General features: G+C 46.4%; 1 protein-coding gene across 50 annotated transcripts in view; it reads right to left on the minus strand.

The window, feature by feature from the left end:
* Positions 1 to 19,888, minus strand: part of LOC118373116 (WD repeat-containing protein 7) — a 401,772-nt gene that overhangs the window by 91,555 nt on the left and 290,329 nt on the right. The window lies entirely within an intron of this gene.

Below are 19,888 nucleotides of genomic sequence, written 5' to 3' on the forward strand. Positions count from 1 at the left end.
CATTATTTTGTGTTTTACGTTGTACACGGAGAATATTCTGCATGCAGAGTCTTAATTTGGTGTTTGTCCCATTTTGTGAAGTCTTGGTTGTTGAGCGGACCCCAGACCTCACAACCATAAAGGGCAATGGGCTCTATAACTGATTCAAGTATTTTTTAGCCAGATCCTAATTGGTATGTAGAGGTTTATGTTCCTTTTGATGGAGTAGAATGCCCTTCTTGCCTTGACTCTCAGATCATTCACAGCTTTGTGGAAGTTACCTCTAGGGCAACAGTGTCTAGGTGTAATTTGTATTTGTGGTCCTGGCGACTGGACCTTTTTTGGAACACCATTATTTTTGTCTTACTGAGATTTACTGTCAGGGCCCAGAGTAGTTTGGAGTTGGGAAATTGCTCCCAAGGATGATTTTTTTTCTGAGGTCTTGGCTGATTTCTTTTGATTTTCCCATGACGTCAAGCAAAGAGGCACTGAGCTTGAAGGTAGGCCTTGAAATACATCCACAGGTAGACTTCCAATTGACTCAAATGATGCCAATTAGCCTATCAGTAGATTCTAAAGCGATGACAACATTTTCTGGAATTTTCCAAGCTGTTTAAAAGGCACAGTCAACTTAGTGTATGTAAACTTCTGACCCACTGGAATTGTGATACAGTGAATTATAAGTGAAATAATCTGTAAACAATTGTTGGAAAAATTACTTGTGTCGTTGCACAAAGTAGATGTCCTAACCAACTTGACAAAACTATAGTTTGTTAACAAGAAAATGGTGGAGTGGTTGAAAAACAAGTTTTAATGACTTCAACCTAAGTGTATGTAAACTTCCGACTGTATATAGAGGATAGAGGGGGGATCTGTAGAGGATAGAGGGGGGATCTGTAGAGGATAGGGGGGATCTGTAGAGGATAGGGGGATCTGTAGAGGATAGGGGGGATCTGTAGAGGATAGGGGGATCTGTAGAGGATAGGGGGATCTGTAGAGGATAGGGGGATCTGTAGAGGATAGGGGGATCTGTAGAGGATAGGGGGATCTGTAGAGGAAGGGGGATCTGTAGAGGATAGGGGGATCTGTAGAGGAAGGGGGATCTGTAGAGGATAGGGGGGATCTGTAGAGGAAGGGGATCTGTAGAGGGTAGGGGGGATCTGTAGAGGATAGGGGGATCTGAAGAGGATAGGGGGATCTGTAGAGGATAGGGGGATCTGTAGAGGATAGGGGGGATCTGTAGAGGATGGGGGATCTGTAGAGGAAGGGGGGATCTGTAGAGGATAGGGGGATATGTAGAGGATAGGGGATCTGTAGAGGATGGGGGATCTGTAGAGGAAGGGGGATCTGTAGAGGATAGGGGGATATGTAGAGGATAGGGGGATCTGTAGAGGATAGGGGGGATCTGTAGAGGATAGGGGATCTGTAGAGGATAGGGGGATCTGTAGAGGATAGGGGGGATCTGTAGAGGATAGGGGGATCTGTAGAGGATAGGGGGGATCTGTAGAGGATAGGGGGAGGATAGAGGGATATATAGAGGACAGGAAGGCAGGATAGGCCCACACACACACAGTCACTGGATGTTTTCCATTTCATCCCGGGAGTAACAGAGAAGAAGAGAAGAATGAGAAGAGGAAGTATGTTGAAAAAAAACCCCCCAGAGAATGAGTAAAGTTGTTCTACCAGGGTATTTACTGATGGGAGCCTTTCATAAATATCAAGCTTCCAACAACATCAAGTGGTCAGACATTGTTACTGTGTGGTTTTATAGAAGGTCAGGGAGGAGAGGGAGAAATCAACCGGGTCGACGTATTGATGAATGCTAAAAAGGGCATAGGTTCATTAAATATAATACTGGTCTTACTTCCTAAGACAAATGTTATTGGTCTGGCCAATGGGTCGTTGGATATGATACAGTGCACATTCGGGAAGCATTCAAAACCCTGGACTATTTTCCACATTTTGTTACGTTACAGCCTCACTATAACGATGTATTTCAAAGTTACCAATCTATCTAAACACAATACCCCATATTGACAAAGCAAAAACATTTTTTTTAAATGTCTACAAAGATTAAATTTACATAAGTATTCAGACCCTTTATTCAGTACTTTGTTAAAGGACCTTTGGCAGGGATTACAGCCTTGAGTCTTCTTGGGTATAAAGCTACAAGCTTGGCACACCTGTATTTTGGGGAGTTACTCCCATTCTTCTCTGCAGAGCCTCTCAAACTCTGTCAGGTTGGATGGGGAGTGTCGCTGCAAAGCTATTTTCAGGTATCTCCAGAGATGTTTGATCGGGTTCAAGTCCGGGCTCTGACTGGGACACTCAACGACATTCAGAGACTTGTCCTGAAGCCACTCCAGGGTTGACTTGGCTGTGTGTCACCCATCTTCCCAGAGTAACTCTGGAGCAGCTACAGTGCTGCTACAGCGCTGTCAGAGTGACCATCGGGTTCTTGGTCACCTCCCTGACCAAGGCCCTTCTCCCCCGATTGCTCAGTTCGGCCGGGCAGCCAGCTCTAGGAAGAGTCTTGGTGGTGCCAAACTTCTTCCATTTAAGAATGATGGAGGCCACTGTGTTCTTGGGGTCCTTCAATGCTGCAGAAGTGTTTTGGTACCCTTCCCCAGAACTGTGCCTCGACACAATCCTGTCTCGGAGCTCTACGGACAACTACATGGACCTCATGGCTTGGTTTTTGCTCTGAAGGATGATCAATAGAAACTAGATGCACCTGAGCTCAATTTAAAGTCTTATAGCAAAAGGGTCAGAATACTTATGCAGATAAGGTATCTTTATTTCATTTGTTTTACACATTTGCAAAAACATTATACAAACCAGTTTTCACTTTGTCATTATGGGGTATTGTGATGTCATTATGGGGTATTGTGATGTCATTATGGGGTATTGTGATGTCATTATGGGGTACAATTTGTAACATACTACGCCAAAGGATTGAAATCCCGCAGCACCCGCCAGGTCCCCCTGCTCAAGAAAGCACATATACATGCCCGTCTGAAGTTTGCCAATGAACATCTGAATGATTCAGAGGACAACTGGGTGGAAGTGTTGTGGTCAGATGAGACCAAAATGGAATCAACTCAACTCTCCGTGTTTGGAGGAGGAGGAATGCTGCCTATGACCCCAAGAACACCATCCCCACCATCAAACATGGAGATGGAAACATTATGCTTTGGGGGTGTTTTACTGCTCTGGGGACAAGACAACTTCAACGCCTCAAAGGGACGATGGACGGGGACATGTTGGGTGAGAACCTCCTTCCCTCAGCCAGGGCATTGGAAATGGGTATTCCAGCATGACAATGACCCAAAACACACAGCCAAGGAAACAAAGGAGTGGCTCAAGGAGAAGTACATTAAGGTCCTGGAATGGCCTAACCAGTCTCCAGACCTTAATCCCATAGAAAATCTGTGGAGGGAGCTCAAGGTTCAGCCTCGAAACCTTAATGACCTTAGTGGAACAAAATCCCTCCTGAGATGTGTGCCAACCTGGTGGCCAACTACAAGAAACGTCTGACCTCTGTGATTGCCAACAAGGGTTTTGCCACCAAGTACTAAGTCATGTTTTGCAGAGGGGTCAAATACTTATTTCCCTCATTAAAATGCAAATCAATTTATAACATTTTTGACATGCGTTTTTCTTGATTTGTTTGTTGTTATTCTGTCTCTCACTGTTCAAATAAACCTACCATTAAAATGACAGACGGATCGTTTCTTTGTCAGTGGGCAAACGTAGAAAACCAGCAGGGGATCAATAACTGTTTTCACTCACTGTATATAGGTCCCTGCCATTCTTCACATACCAAATGGCATTAATAGTGAAATCGACATGTTGCAGTCCAAGTTGCCAATTACATCCCATCACATCTTCTGCCTCATCCAATACACACCTACCATATTAAATCAGTGACACTGTATACTGTAAGGCGTAGGGATCGTCTTGATTCTAAGACGTCTCTTCACTTGACCAGTATTGCAGTACAGCAAAACTAATCGTCCAGCAACAGGATTTGAACGTTTAGTCCTTGAGATCTGCTTGACTGGTGGTTAAGCTATTAGCTGGTCAAAATGAGGCGACATGAGGCATTTCTCAGGAAAAGTCTCAATTTAAGATATATACAGTAACTGGTCAAAATGAGGCTACATGAAAAGTACAATAACTTAATTGGGACCGCTGAGTGCAGAACGGGCCCGCTGAGTGCAGAGCGGGACCGCTGAGTGCAGAACGGGCCCGCTGAGTGCAGAACGGGCCCGCTGAGTGCAGAACGGGACCGCTGAGTGCAGAACGGGACCGCTGAGTGCAGAACGGGACCGCTGAGTGCAGAACGGGACCGCTGAGTGCAGAACGGGACCGCTGAGTGCAGAACGGGACCGCTGAGTGCAGAACGGGACCGCTGAGTGCTGAAGCGCGTAGCGCGCAAACATCGTCTGTCCTCGGTTGCAAAACTCACTGCAAGTTTCAAACTTCCTCTGGCAGCAACGTCAGCACAAGAACTGTTCTTCGGCAGCTTCATGAAATGGGTTTCCGTGGCCGAGCAGCTTCACACAAGCCTGAAATCACCATGCGCAATGCCAAGCTTTTGGATGGAGTGGTGTAAAGCTCACCGCCATTGGACTCTGGAGCAGTGGAAACACGTTCTCTGGAGAGATTAATCACACTTCACCATCTGGCAGTCCGACGGATACATCTGGGTTTGGCGGATGCCAGGAGAACACTACCTGCACTAATGCATAGTGCAAACTGTAAAGTTTGGTGGAGGAGGAATAATGGTCTGGTGCTGTTTTTCATGGTTCGGGCCCCTTAGTCCCAGTGAAGGGAAATCTTAACGCTACAACATACAATTACATTCTAGACGATTCTGTGCTTGGGGTAGACCCTTTCCTGTTTCAGCATGACAATGTCCCCACGCACAAAGTAAGGTCCATACAGAAGTGGTTTGTCGAGATTGGAGTGGAAGAACTTGACTGGCCTGCACAGAGCCCTGACCTCAACCCGATCACCTTTGGGATGAATTGGAACCTCACTAATGCTCTTGTGGCTGAATGGGAGCCCCGCAGCAATGCTCCAACATCTAATGGAAATCCTTCCCAGAAGACTGGAGGCTGTTATAGCAGCAAAGGGAGGGACCCAATCCCTTATTAATGCCCTTCATTTTGAAATGAGATGTTGGACGAACAGCTGTCCGCATACTGTTGGTCATGTAGTGTGTGTGTGTGTATGTGTGTGTGTATGTACGTGCGTGTGTGTATGTGTATGTATGTGTGTCTGTTTACGTGTGTGTGTGTGTGTGTGTGTGTGTGTGTATGTGTACGTGTGTGTGTGTGTACGTGTGTGTACGTACGTGTGTGTACGTACGTGTGTGTGTGTGTGTGTGTGTGTGTACGTACGTGTGTGTGTGTACGTACATGTGTGTGTGTGTGTGTGTAATAATAATGTGTGTGTACGTACGTGTGTGTACGTACGTGTGTGTGTGTGTGTGTGTGTGTGTGTGTGTGTGTGTGTGTGTGTGTGTGTGTGTGTGTGTGTACGTGTGTGTGTGTGTACGTGTGTGTGTGTGTACGTGTGTGTGTGTGTGTGTGTGTGTGTGTGTGTGTGTGTGTGTGTGTGTGTGTGTGTGTGTGTGTGTGTGTGTGTGTGTGTGTGTGTATGTACGTGTGTGTGTGTGTGTGTGTCAGACAAAAGGGGCCATCATGAAGGGATTGATGGTGGTATTGATTCTGCACTGGAGTTCACAGCAATCATGTGTCAGTCACACCCACGGTCAACCCAAAGCATGTCTCAACACCTACCGACAGGCTCGTGAGGTGCCACTCGGCTCACACCACAGTATTAGTGATGTCCTTAGCGAAGGCCTCATCCGTCTATCTATCCGCTTCAACAGACCCAGAGAGCAACACACTCTCAGACAGACAGGTGGTGGGATCGATGGCAAGCCTGTCAAGGCCTCTCATAGGGACAATAACAACATCCAACAGGATCTGGCCTGTCAAGGCCTCTCATAGGGACAATAACAACATCCAACAGGATCTGGCCTGTCAAGGCCTCTCATAGGGACAATAACAACATCCAATAGGATCTGGCCTGTCAAGGCCTCTCATAGGGACAATAACAACATCCAACAGGATCTGGCCTGTCAAGGCCTCTCATAGGGACAATAACAACATCCAACAGGATCTGGCCTGTCAAGGCCTCTCATAGGGACAATAACAACATCCAACAGGATCTGGCCTGTCAAGGCCTCTCATAGGGACAATAACAACATCCAACAGGATCTGGCCAGTCAGGACTCTCATAGGGACAATAACCACATCCAACAGGATCTGGCCAGTCAGGCCTCTCATAGGGACAATAACAACATCCAACAGGATCTGGCCTGTCAAGGCCTCTCATAGGGACAATAACAACATCCAACAGGATCTGGCCTGTCAGGCCTCTCATAGGGACAATAACAACATCCAACAGGATCTGGCCTGTCAAGGCCTCTCATAGGGACAATAACAACATCCAACAGGATCTGGCCAGTCAGGCCTCTCATAGGGACAATAACAACATCCAATAGGATCTGGCCAGTCAGGCCTCTCATAGGGACAATAACAACATCCAATAGGATCTGGCCTGTCAAGGCCTCTCATGGGGACAATAACATCCAACAGGATCTGGCCTGTCAGGCCTCTCATAGGGGCAATAACAACATCCAACAGGATCTGGCCTGTCAGGCCTCTCATAGGGACAATAACAACATCCAACAGGATCTGGCCTGTCAGGCCTCTCATAGGGACAATAACAACATCCAACAGGATCTGGCCAGTCAGGACTCTCATAGGGACAATAACCACATCCAACAGGATCTGGCCTGTCAGGCCTCTCATAGGGACAATAACAACATCCAACAGGATCTGGCCTGTCAGGCCTCTCATAGGGACAATAACAACATCCAACAGGATCTGGCCTGTCAGGCCTCTCATAGGGACAATAACAACATCCAACAGGATCTGGCCAGTCAGGACTCTCATAGGGACAATAACCACATCCAACAGGATCTGGCCCGTCAGGCCTCTCATAGGGACAATAACAACATCCAACAGGATCTCTTAACCCTCGCCCAGAATCCATCCAGCGTCCAGCCCAGACAGGCCGAGTCCATTTCTCAGGGCAGACATCTTTGTTTAAGCGTTGAATGAATTAATATTGACAAAACAACAGCTAAAGCTAATGAGTTGTTAGTTAAAGCAATAAACATGTCACATTAGAATCGTCCCGGTAACGGCTAATTAGAGACAGGAAGTAAGCGGAGGTGGTAGAGGAGGAGTAGAAGGAGGAAGTAGAGGAGGAGAACGAAGAGGGGGAGAAGGGAGAGGGGGAGGAGAAGGGAGAGGAGAAGGGAGAGGAGGAGAAGGGGGAGAAAGAGAAGGAGAGGATGAGAAAGAAAATTAGGAGAAAGAGAAGGGGGAGAACGAGAAGTGGGAGAACGAGAAGGAGAAGAGAGAGAATGAGAAGGGAGAGAATGAGAAGGAGGAGAATGAGGAGGAGGAGAACGAGAAGGAAAGGGAGAGAACGAGGAGGGAGATAACGAAAAGGGGGAGAAAGAGAAGGGGGAGAAAGAAAGAGAAGGGGGAGAAAGAAAGAAGGGGGAGAAAGAAGGAGAAGGGGGAGAAAGAGAAGGAGGAGAAAGAGAAGGAGGACGAGGAGAAAGAGAAGGAGGAGAAAGAGAAGGAGGAGAAAGAGAAGGAGGAGAAAGAGAAGGAGAAGGGGGAGAACGAGAAAGGGGGAGAAAGAAGGAGAAAGGGGGAGAATGAGAAGGGGAAAGGGGGAGGATGAGAAGGGGAAAGGGGGAGGATGAGAAGAGGAGAAGGAGAAGGGGAGAAGGAAAAGGGGAGGGGAGAAGGAAAAGGGGGAGGATGAGAAGGAAAGGGGGAGGGAGAAGGAAAGGGGGGGGAGAGGAAAAGGGGGAGGGGACAAGGAAAAGGGGGAGGGGAGAAGGGGGAGGGGGAAGGGGAGAATGGTTAGGGAGGGGAGAAGGGGGAGATTGGTTAGGGGAGGGGAGAAGGAAAGGGGGAGGGGAAAGGGGAGAATGGTTAGGGAGGGGAGAAGGAAGAGAAGAGGAAGGAGGAGAAGGGGGAGGAGGAAAAGAAGGATAAGGAGAAGGAGGAAGAGAAGGATAAGGAGAAGGGGAGGGGGAAAAGAAGGATACGGAGAAGGGGGAGGAGGAAGAGAAGAGGGATAAGGAGAGGAGGGAGAAGAAGAAGGAGAAGGAGAAGGGGAGAAGGGGGAGGGGGAGAATGGTTAGGGGAGGGGAGAAGGAAGGGAAGGGGGAGAAGGAAGAGAAGAGGGAGGAGGAGAAGGGGGAGGAGGAAGAGAAGAGGGAGGAGGAGAAGGGGGAGGAGGTAGAGAAGAGGGAGGAGGAGAAGGGGGAGGAGGAAGAGAAGAGGGAGGAGGAGAAGGGGGAGAAGGAAGAGAAGAGGGAGGAGGAGGAGGGGGAGGGGAGGAGAAGGAGGAGAAGAGGGAGGAGGAGGAGGGGGAGGAGGAGAAGGGGGAGAAGGAAGAGAAGAGGGAGGAGGAGAAGGGGGAGGAGGAAGAGAAGAGGGAGGAGGAGGAGAATAGGGAGGAGGAGAAAGAGAAGAGGGAGGAGGAGAAGGGGGAGAAGGAAGAGAATAGGGAGGAGAAGGGGGAGGAGGATGAGAAGAGGGATAAGGAGAAGGGGCAGGAGGAAGAGAAGAGGGAGGAGGAGAAGAGGGAGGAGGAGGATAAGGAGGAGAATGGGGAGGAGGAGGAGGAGGAAGAGAAGAGGGATAAGGGGGAGGAGGAAGAGAAAAGGGATAAGGAGAAGAGGGAGAAGGGGGATAAGGAGGAGAATGGGGAGGAGGAGGAGGAGGAGGAGAAGGGGAAGTGGAGAAGGAGGAAGGGGAGGAGGGGGAGAAAGTGGAGGAGAAAGTGGAGGAGGAGGAGGGGGAGAAAGTGGAGGAGGAGGGGGAGAAAGTGGAGGAGGAGGGGGAGAAAGTGGAGGAGGAGGGGGAGAAAGTAGAGGAGGAGGGGGAGAAAGTGGAGGAGGAGAAGGAAGATGAGGTTCTCTGACACACTGTCCAACCTACAGAGTACCTCTGCTCTCCACAAGGTAACACCAGACACACACTGTCCAAACTACAGAGTACTTCTGCTCTCCACAGGGTAACACCAGACACACACTGTCCAAACTAGAGTACTTCTGCTCTCCACAGGGTAACACCAGACACACACTGTCCAAACTACAGAGTACTTCTGCTCTCCACAGGGTAACACCAGACACACACTGTCCAAACTAGAGTACTTCTGCTCTCCACAGGGTAACACCAGACACACACTGTCCAACCAGACACACACTGTCCAACCTACAGAGTACTTCTGCTCTCCACAGGGTAACACCAGACACACACTGTCCAACCTACAGAGTAGAGTACACTGTCCAAACTAGAGTACTTCTGCTCTCCACAGGGTAACACCAGACACACACTGTCCAAACCTACAGAGTACTTCTGCTCTCCACAGGGTAACACCAGACACACACTGTCCAACCTAGAGTACTTCTGCTCTCCACAGGGTAACACCAGACACACACTGTCCAAACTAGAGTACTTCTGCTCTCCAAGGGTAACACCAGACACACTGCTCTAACTAGAGTACTTCTGCTCTCCACAGGGTAACACCAGACACACACTGTCCAAACTAGAGTACCTCTGCTCTCCACAGGGTAACACCAGACACACTGCTCTAACTAGAGTACCTCTGCTCTCCAGGGTAACACAGACACACTGCTCTAACACAGTGTTGGCAACACCAGACACACACTGTCCAAACTAGAGTACTTCTGCTCTCCACAGGGTAACACCAGACACACTGCTCTAACTAGAGTACAGACACAGTCTAACACAGTGTTGCAGTCATGGCCACTATAACGTGAGAGTGAAACCAACCCCTGCCTACACTGTAGAGTTCGCTATAGGACAACATTGTACCTCTAACACAGGCAGCAAATGGAGTCTCGGACACAATTCACACCCCCACTAGACCCCCACCCCACACTAGGGGCTCTCTCATGCCGTCCCTGGAGGGGGTGCGTCACCTGAGTGGGTTGATTCACTGTTGTGGTCGTCCTGTCTGGGTTGCCCCCCCCCCCCATTGGGTTGTGCCGTGGCGGAGATCTTTGGTGGGCTATACTCAGCCTTGTCTCAGGATGGTAAGTTGGTGGTTGAAGATATCCCTCTAGTGGTGTGGGGGCTGTGCTTTGGCAAAGTGGGTGGGGTTATATCCTTCCTGTTTGGCCCTGTCCGGGGGTGTCCTCGGATGGGGCCACAGTGTCTCCTGACCCCTCCTGTCTCAGCCTCCAGTATTTATGCTGCAGTAGTTTATGTGTCGGGGGCTAGGGTCAGTTTGTTATATCTGGAGTACTTCTCCTGTCCTATTCCCCTATCCTCCAGTTGTCCTGTGTGAATCTAAGTCCCTGCGGACCTGCGTTCTGCTAAAGCCACTTTCTCCATCCTTATCTCTTTCTTTCTCTCCTCTCCCCCTCCCTCCTCCCTCTCTGGAGGACCTGAGTCTGCCCTAGGACCATGCCCCTCTTTCTCCCTCTCTCTCCAGGACTACCTGACATGACCAATCCCTCCTCTCTTCTCCAGACCATTTGGAACCTCTCACGACGCCAGGACAGCGACTCCTTGCTGTCCCCAGTCCACCTGGCCATGCTGCTGCTCCAGTTTCAACTGACCTGAGCCCTAGGACCATGTCCCAGGACTACCTGACATGATGACTCCTTGCTGTCCCCAATCCACCTGGCCATGCTGCTGCTCCAGTTTCAACTGGTTCTGCCTTACTATTATTCGACCATTCTTGTCATTTATGAACATTTGAACATCTTGGCCATGTTCTGTTATAATCTCCACCTGGCACAGCCAGAAGAGGACTGGCCACCCCACATAGCCTGGTTCCTCTTGGTTTCTTCCTAGGTTTTGGCCTTTCTAGATTACTGAGTTTTTCCTAGCCACCGTGCTTCTACGCCTGCATTGCTTGCTGTTTGGGGTTTTAGGCTGGGTTTCTGTACAGCACTTTGAGATATCAGCTGATGTACGAAGGGCTTTATAAATACATTAGATTTGATTTGATTTAATAAGGTGCCATTTGGGATGGAGTCTTTTGGTGTCTTTGGACGCCATCAGAGTATAGCTCATCCCATTCCACCTGGTCAATGCTGTGTGTGTGTGTGTGTGTGTGTGTGTGTGTGTGTGTGTGTGTGTGTGTGTGTGTGTGTGTGTGTGTGTGTGTGTGTGTCCATCCCACATGACCTACCTGTGGTGTGTCTGTACTGACATGTACAGTATGTGTAACTGATAGATGCCCAGACACACAACATGTTTTATATGTAAATTGTAAAGTCATTTGTCTGTAATGTATTTTTCAGAACAGAGCGAGCGGCAGCACAGCCAACTCCTCGGGCTCCACTTCTTTCCTCAGCTACCGTAGAGCTCTGATCAAAAGTGAAGGCCAAATCAATGTTGGGTACTGGGAGGAGAGAGGAAGACGATGAGAAGGGGGGGTGAAACTGGCTCTTGAGGAAAAATTAAGAGAGAGGGTAAGTTTAAAAGGTAAGGAAGGGAATCTCGCTCTGCGACCCTGAGGTTGGAAAAGACCAAGAGCACAGCAAACCCTACAGGTCGGTAGGCAGCCATGTGTTGAAAACTAGTATCACACACTATGGTGTGACTTATCTGGTTACTACTTACTCAATGTGTCGATACGTTGATCCTTTTCCCTTTTCAAATAAACCATCAACTACAGTATAAATAATACAGTATGAATTCAGATGTGTTGTGACAGTGTCCAACCCTCTCACATCCCTGTTCCAAATACTCTCTCTCCCTCCCTCTCTCTCACATCCCTGTTCCAAATACTCTCTCTCCCTCCCTCTCTCTCACATCCCTGTTCCAAATACTCACTCTCTCTCCCTCCCTCTCTGAACCTCTCTCCCTCTCACATCCCTGTTCCAAATTCTCTCTCTCTCTCTCTCTCTCTCTCTCTCTCTCTCTATCCCTGAACCTCTCACATCCCTGTTCCAAATACTCACTCTCTCTCCCTCTCTGAACCTCTCTCTCCCTCCCTGTCTCTCACATCCCTGTTCCAAATACTCTCCCTTCCTCTCTCTCTATCCCTGAACCTCTCACATCCCTGTTCCAAATACTCACTCTCTCTCTCCCATCCCTGTACCAAATCTCTCCCTTCCTCTCTCTCTCTCTGAACCTCTCTCCCTCCCCCTCTCTCACATCCCTGTTCCAAATACTCTCTCCCTCCCTCCCTCACCCTCTCTCTCTGAACCTCTCCCTCCCTCTCACCCTCTCTCGCTCTCTCTCTCCCTCCCTCTCAGATCCCTGACCCAAATACTCCCCCTTCCTCTCTCTCCCTCCCTCACCCTCTCTCTATCCCTGAACCTCTCCCTCTCTCACCCTCTCTGAACATTTCTCTTTCTCTCTCCCTTCCTCTCCCTCTCTATTAAATTCAAACGGCTTTATTGGCATGAGAAACATATGTTAACATTGCCAAAGCAAGTGAACTAGATAATAAACAAAAGTGAAATAAACAATTAAAAATGAATAGTAAACATTACACTCCCAAAAGTTCCAAAGGAATAGAGACATTTCAAATGTCATATTATGTTTATCTATATAAAGTGTTGTAACGATGTGCAAATAGTTTGTTGTTTAAAAGTATATTGGAAAGTTCTTGGTAGCTACCTAGCTTCTTATGTTGGATCCCGCTAAGCAGTTGGCATCAGCTGGCATCAGTTGGCAGCAGTTGGTATCAGTTGGCATCAGTTGGCAGCAGTTGGCATCAGCTGGCATCAGCTGGCAGCAGTTGGCATCAGCTGGCAGCAGTTGGCATCAGCTGGCATCAGTTGGCATCAGCTGGCATCAGTTGGCATCAGTTGGCATCAGCTGGCATCAGTTGGCATCAGCTGGCATCAGCTGGCATCAGCTGGCATCATTTGCTGGGACTGCTTGTATCCTTCTGATCCTGCCGACTAAGGACGGCTCTGAGGAGCTATTTGGCGTCGCAGCTAGCCTAGCTGGACATCAAGCTAGCTAGGTGAACGCAGCCCGCCACGAGGTTAGCCATTGTGGCTGGGACCGCAGATTGTCCCGGGTTTGTTGCTGTCTTGATCCCTGCTGTTTGTTGTTTTCAATCTTCCCCGTGTCCTGCCCTGTCTGGAACTGCCAGGAGTAAAACAGCCTAACATACGTTGCTAGCTACCATGACAAAGACCTAAGCGCCGGCAGGAGTACCGTTGAGGACAGTGGTGTCTCTCTATCACACGTGAAGGACCTTTTAAACTAACAAAAAGAGACCTAATAAGCAGTTGTTACAAATAGTTTCAAGTGTTTTGTCCAAATACTTGTGGATTCTACTAATAAAAGAATGGATGACCTGACCAGAGAGGTCCGTATGTTAGACCTCAAGAACAGCAGTTCTCCTAGGATCAGCTCGACGAGTTGAAACAAGAGAACGGCAAGATGACAGCAATCTGGAAGTCATTGAGAGAGGACATCAGTTCTGTGTGTGAATCCATGATAACAATGACAGATAAATCAGACTATCTGGAGGGACAATCAAGGCGGAATAACGTGGTTGTGGACGGAATTGCAGAATCTCCACGAGACCTGAATGGAGTCAGAGGACTAAGCGAGGGGGAAATGATCTCTGCGGAAATAGAAGATGGACCACAGGAAGATTGAGGTGGAGCGCGCCCACAGGACTGGAAAACCCACCACCAGCCCAGGCCGATTGTGGTCAAGTCTCTGAGGTTCAAGGACAAGGTAGCTGTTCTGGAAAGAGCCAAGAACTTGAGAGGAACGTACATCTTCCTCAACGAGGACTATCCTGAAGCTGTGCGCCATCTGATCCCAGCCATGAAAGCTGCCAGAGCGCATGGGGACATTGCTTACATTCGCTACGACAGACTCTTTGTCCACCCTCCCTCCCAGAAGTCTGGAAGGGATGAGAGAGCCAAGCCTTTGGGTTCGTAGCCTCAACCCTGCACACACACCAACTGATTAATAGACTATGGGTTCTTAGCCTCAACCCTGCACACACACAAACTGATTAATAGACTGCTGAATGTATATTTTTGTCTCTTGCTTTGCTTTCTCTTTTCAGTATTATGTCTATCTCTGATAAGCTACCCAGGAAAGGGCTGTAAATATAGCCCATATTTATATATGTAGCCTTAGAAATAAGGTTCATGAAATCAATAACTTGCTAACATCAGATAACATTCATATACTAGCCATTTCTGAGACTCACTAAGATAATTAATTTGATGATGCATCAGTAGCAATACAAGGATATAACATCAACAGAAGAGACAGGAATGCTTATGGGGGAGGTGTTGCTGTATATATATATATATATATTCAGAGCCATATCCCTGTAATGCCTAGAGAAGATTGAAGTGTTGTGGTTGCAGATTCACTTGGCACATCAAAAGCCTTTTCTTTTGGGGTGTTGCTGTAGGCCACCAAGTGCTAACAGTCCGTATCTAAATAATACATGTGAAATGATTGATTGTTTACATCACATACAGTGAGAGGTCGACTTTCTTGGGGACCTGAATATTGACTGGTTTTCATGAAGCTGTCCGCTCAACAGGAAGCTTCTCACTGTAACCAGTGTCTGTAATCTGGGTCAGGTTATTAATCAACCTACCAGGGTGTTTACAAACACTACAGGAACAAAATCATCCACATGTATCGATCATGTTTTTACTAATACTGTATAACTTTGTTCTACAGCTGTATCCGTTACTATTGGATGCAGTGATCACAGTATAGTGACTATATACAGGAAAGCCAAAGTTCCAAAGGCTGGGCCTAAAATAGTGTATTAGAGATCATACAAAAGATTTTGCTGTGACTTATGTGGATGATGTTAAAGATATGTGTTGGTCTGATGTGATTAATGAGGAGCCTCCAGACGTTGGTCTGATGTGATAAATGATACCATCCAGACGCTGGTCTGATGTGATTACTGAGGAGTATCCAGACGTTGGTCTGATGTGATAAATGATAGCATCCAGACGCTGGTCTGATGTGATTAATGAGGAGTATCCAGACGCTGGTCTGATGTGATTAATGATAGCATCCAGACGCTGGTCTGATGTGATTAATGAGGAGTATCCAGACGTTGGTCTGATGTGATAAATGATACCATCCAGACGCTGGTCTGATGTGATTAATGAGGAGTATCCAGACGCTGGTCTGATGTGATTAATGATAGCATCCAGACGCTGGTCTGATGTGATAAATGAGGAGCATCCAGACGCTGGTCTGATGTGATAATGAGGAGCATCCAGACGCTGGTCTGATGTGATAATGAGGAGCATCCAGACGCTGGTCTGATGTGATAAATGAGGAGCATCCAGACGCTGGTCTGATGTGATAAATGAGGAGCATCCAGACGCTGGTCTGATGTGATTAATGAGGAGCATCCAGACGTTGGTCTGATGTGATAAATGAGGAGCATCCAGACGCTGCACTTCATGAATTTATGAAATGGCTTCTTCCAATGATTGAACATGAACCTGTTAAGAAACGGACTGTTAGAACTGTTAAGGCTCCATGGATTGATGAGGAATTGAAAAACTGTATGGTTCAAAGAGATGGGGGAAAAGGAGTGGCTAATAAGTCTGGCTGCACATCTGACTGGCTGACTTACTGCAAACTGAGAAATGATGTGGCTAAACTCAACAAAAAGAAGAAGAAACTTCATTATGAAGCCAAGATCAACGATATAAAGAATGATGGAAAAAAAACTTGAGTACTTTAAATGAAATTATGAGCAGAAAGACAAATTAAACTCCGTCTGTCATCCAATCAGATGGCTTATTCATCACAAAACCATTTGATGTTGCCAATCATTTTAATGAGTATTTCATTGGCAAAGTGGGCAAACCTAGGCAGGAAATGCCCACGACAAACAGTGAGCAATATTCTATTACTATTCATGCATAAAAAAAACAAATAATGAAAGAAAAGGAGTGCTAGTTTGAATTTTGTAAAGTTAGTGTGGGAGAGGTGGAAAGATTAGTGTCAATAAGTTCAATAATGACAAACCTCCTGGCATTGACAACTTAGTTGGGGATTTTTAACAAGGCAAATCTGAAAACAAGGCTCCCCAAATTCTATCAGCATGTCGATTGTGCTACCAGGGTTGGCAAAACCCTAGACCACTGTTAAACAGCCATCACCAGCCACTTTAATAATGGAAAAATTGATGTAATTAATTTATCACTAGCCACTTTATATAATGTTTACATACCCTGCATTACTCATCTCATATGTATATACTGTACTCTATACCATCTACTGCATCTTGTTTACATACCCTACATTACTCATCACATATGTATATACTGTACTCTATACCATCTACTGCATCTTGTTTACATACCCTACATTACTCATCTCATATGTATATACTGTACGCTATACCATCTACTGCATCTTGCCTATGCTGTTTTGTACCATCACTCATTTATATATTCATGTATATATTTGTATGTACATATTCGTATTCATTCCTTTACACTTGTGTGTATAAGGTAGTTGTTGTGGAATTGTTAGGTTTGATTACTCGTTGGTTATTACTGCATGGCCGGAACTAGAAGCACAAACATTTCACTTGCATTAACATCTGCTAACCACGTGTATGTGACAAATCCATTTGATTTGAGTTGGAAAGCTACTGAGGATGGTAGCTGACTCTATAGCCACTCCTATCTGTCATATCTTTAATCTGAGCCTAGAGGAAAGTCTTTGTCTTCAGGCCTGGAGGGAAGCCAAAGTAATTCCACTATCCAAGAGTGGTGAAGCTGCCTTTACTGGTTCTAACAGCAGACATATCAGCTTGCTGCCAGCTCTTAGCAAACTGTTGGAAAGAATTGTTTGACCAAATACAATGCTATTTCTCTGTAAACAAATTAACAACAGACTGTCTGCATGCTTATAGAGAAGGGCACTCAACATGTACTGAACTGACAGAAATGACTGATGATTGGTTGAAAGAAATGGATAACAGGAAGAATGTGGGAGCTGTACTGTTAGATTTCAGTGCAGCCTTTGATATTATTGACTGTAACCTGTTGTTGAGAAACGTTATGCGTTGTGGCTTTTCAACCTCAACTCTGAATCCACGATATGGCAATCTAATAGAACTCAGAGGGTTTTCTTTAATGGAAGCTTCTCTCATGTCAAACATGTAAAGTGTGGTGTACCGCAGGGCAGCTCTCTAGGCCCTCTACTATTTTCTATTTTTACCAATGGCCTGCCACTGACATTAAACAAAGCATGTGTGTCCATGTATGCTGATGATTCAACCATATTCGCATTAGCAACCACAGCTAATGAATTCACTGAAACCCTTAACAAAGAGTTGCAGTCTGTTTTGGAATGGGTGGCCAATAATAAACTGGTCCTGAACATCTCTAAAACTAAGAGCATTGTATTTGGTACTAATCTCAGCTGAATATGGTAATGTGGAACAAGTTGAAGAGACTAAATTACTTGATGTTGCCTTAGATTGTAAACTGTCATGGTCAAAACATATAGATTCAATGGTTGTAAAGATGGGGAGAAGTCTGTCCGTAATAAAGAGATACTCTGCTTTTTGACACCACACTCCAAAAAGCGAGTCCTGCAGGCTCTAGTTTTATCTTACCATGCCTGTTTCTCTTGGCTAAGAGTTGAGACCGACACTTATTTTTATAAGAAACATTAATGTGTTAAATCCCTAATTGTTTGCATAGTCAACTTACACACAGCTCTGACACACACACTTATCCCATCAGACAAGCCACCAGGGGTCTTTTCACCGTCCCCAAATCCAGAACAAATTCAAGAAAACGCACAGTATTATATAGAGGCATGATTGCATGGAACTCCCTTCCATCTCATTTTGCTCAGATGAACAGCAAACCTGGTTTCATAAAACAGATAAAGCAACACCTCCCGGCACAACGCCTCTCCCCCTATTTGACCTAGATAGTTTGTGTGTAAACATTGATATGTAGGCTACATGCACTTTCTTTAAAAAATATATATGTGGTTATGTCTTTGAGCTGTTCTTGTCTATTGATGTTCTGTATAATGTCATTCTGTATTATGTTTCCTGTTCTGTGTGGAACCCAGGAAGAGTAGCTGCTGCTACTGCAACAACTAATGGGGATCCTAATAAAATACCAACAGCCAATGGGGATCCTAATAAAAAACCAACAGCCAATGGGGATCCTAATAAAAAACCAACAGCCAATGGGGATCCTAATAAAATACCAACAGCCAATGGGGATCCTAATAAAAACCAACAGCCAATGGGGATCCTAATAAAATACCAACAGCCAATGGGGATCCTAATAAAAAACCAACAGCCAATGGGGATCCTAATAAAATACCAACAGCCAATGGGGATCCTAATAAAAAAAACAACAGCCAATGGGGATCCTAATAAAATACCAACAGCCAATGGGGATCCGAATAAAATACCAACAGCCAATGGGGATCCTAATAAAATACCAACAGCCAATGGGGATCCTAATAAAATACCAACAGCCAATGGGGATCCTAATAAAAAACCAACAGCCAATGGGGATCCTAATAAAATACCAAGTACAAAAGGCTAAATAAATCAGCATAAATATGGGTTGTATTTACAGCAGTGTTTGTTCTTCCCTGGTATCGTTATTCTTGTGGCAACAGGTCACAAATCTTGCTGCTGTGATGTCACACTGTGGTATTTCACCCAGTAGATATGGGGGTTTATCAAAATTGGATTTGTTTTCAAATTCTTCGTGGATCTGTGTAATCTGAGGGAAATGTGTATCTCTAATATGGTCATACAGGAGACAGGAGGTTAAGAAGTGCAGCTCAGTTTCCACCTCATTTTGTGGGCAGTGTGCACATAGCCTGTCTTCTCTTGAGAGCTGTCTCTCTCTCACTCCCCGTCTCTCTCTTTCGCTCTTGCTGTCCTGGGGCTCTGTGGGGTCTGTATGCGTTTGTGAACAGAGCCCCAGGGCCAGCTTGCTTAGGGGACTCTTCTCCAGGTTTCTCTGTAGGTGATGTCTTTGTTATGGAAGGTTTTGGAATCACTTCCTTTCAGGTGGTTGTAGAATTTAACAGCTCTTTCCTGGATTTTGATCATTAGCGGGTATCGGCGTAATTCTGCTCTGCGGGCATTTGGTGTTTTACGTTGCGCACTGAGGATATTTTTGCTCTCTCTCAGAGAGAAATTATAGGAGTGAGAGAGGGGGCAAGAGAAGAAAATGAGAGAAAAATATATTTGTATTTATTTACCTTTATTTAACTAGGCAAGTCAGTTATTATTATTTTCAATGACGGCCTAGGAATAGTGGGTTAACTGCCTGTTCAGGGGCAGAACGACAGATTTGTACCTTGTCAGCTCGGGGGTTTGAACTTGCAACCTTCCGGTTACTAGTCCAACGCTCTAACTACTAGGCTACCCTGCCGCCCCAATGATAAATGATAAAGATGAACCTATGGAAAATGTTGACTGGACCCTGGTTGAAACAGTAATCTGGACCCTGGCTGAAACAGTAATCTTATCCTTAGGCCTTATCAGCCTCTGTCAACACCCATAATTGAGAAGGTGCTCTACACTGGGGAATCAATTATTGCTGCCAAGGGGGCAGGGAGGAGGTCCAGGAACCACACTAGTGGAGGGGTGAGGGCATTGCTGAGGTACCGTCCAAGGCCAACAAACAGAACCCTCCAAGGATGGGTCAGGAGGGAGGGCCCAGTGACATGCTAATCAGCAGAGTCATACAGACCTCTATCAGGCCAGCCAGGGGCCTCTCTCTCCC

The sequence above is a fragment of the Oncorhynchus keta genome, chromosome 9, assembly GCF_023373465.1.
Source record: "Oncorhynchus keta strain PuntledgeMale-10-30-2019 chromosome 9, Oket_V2, whole genome shotgun sequence".
In the NCBI taxonomy this organism is placed as follows: Eukaryota; Metazoa; Chordata; class Actinopteri; order Salmoniformes; family Salmonidae; genus Oncorhynchus; species Oncorhynchus keta.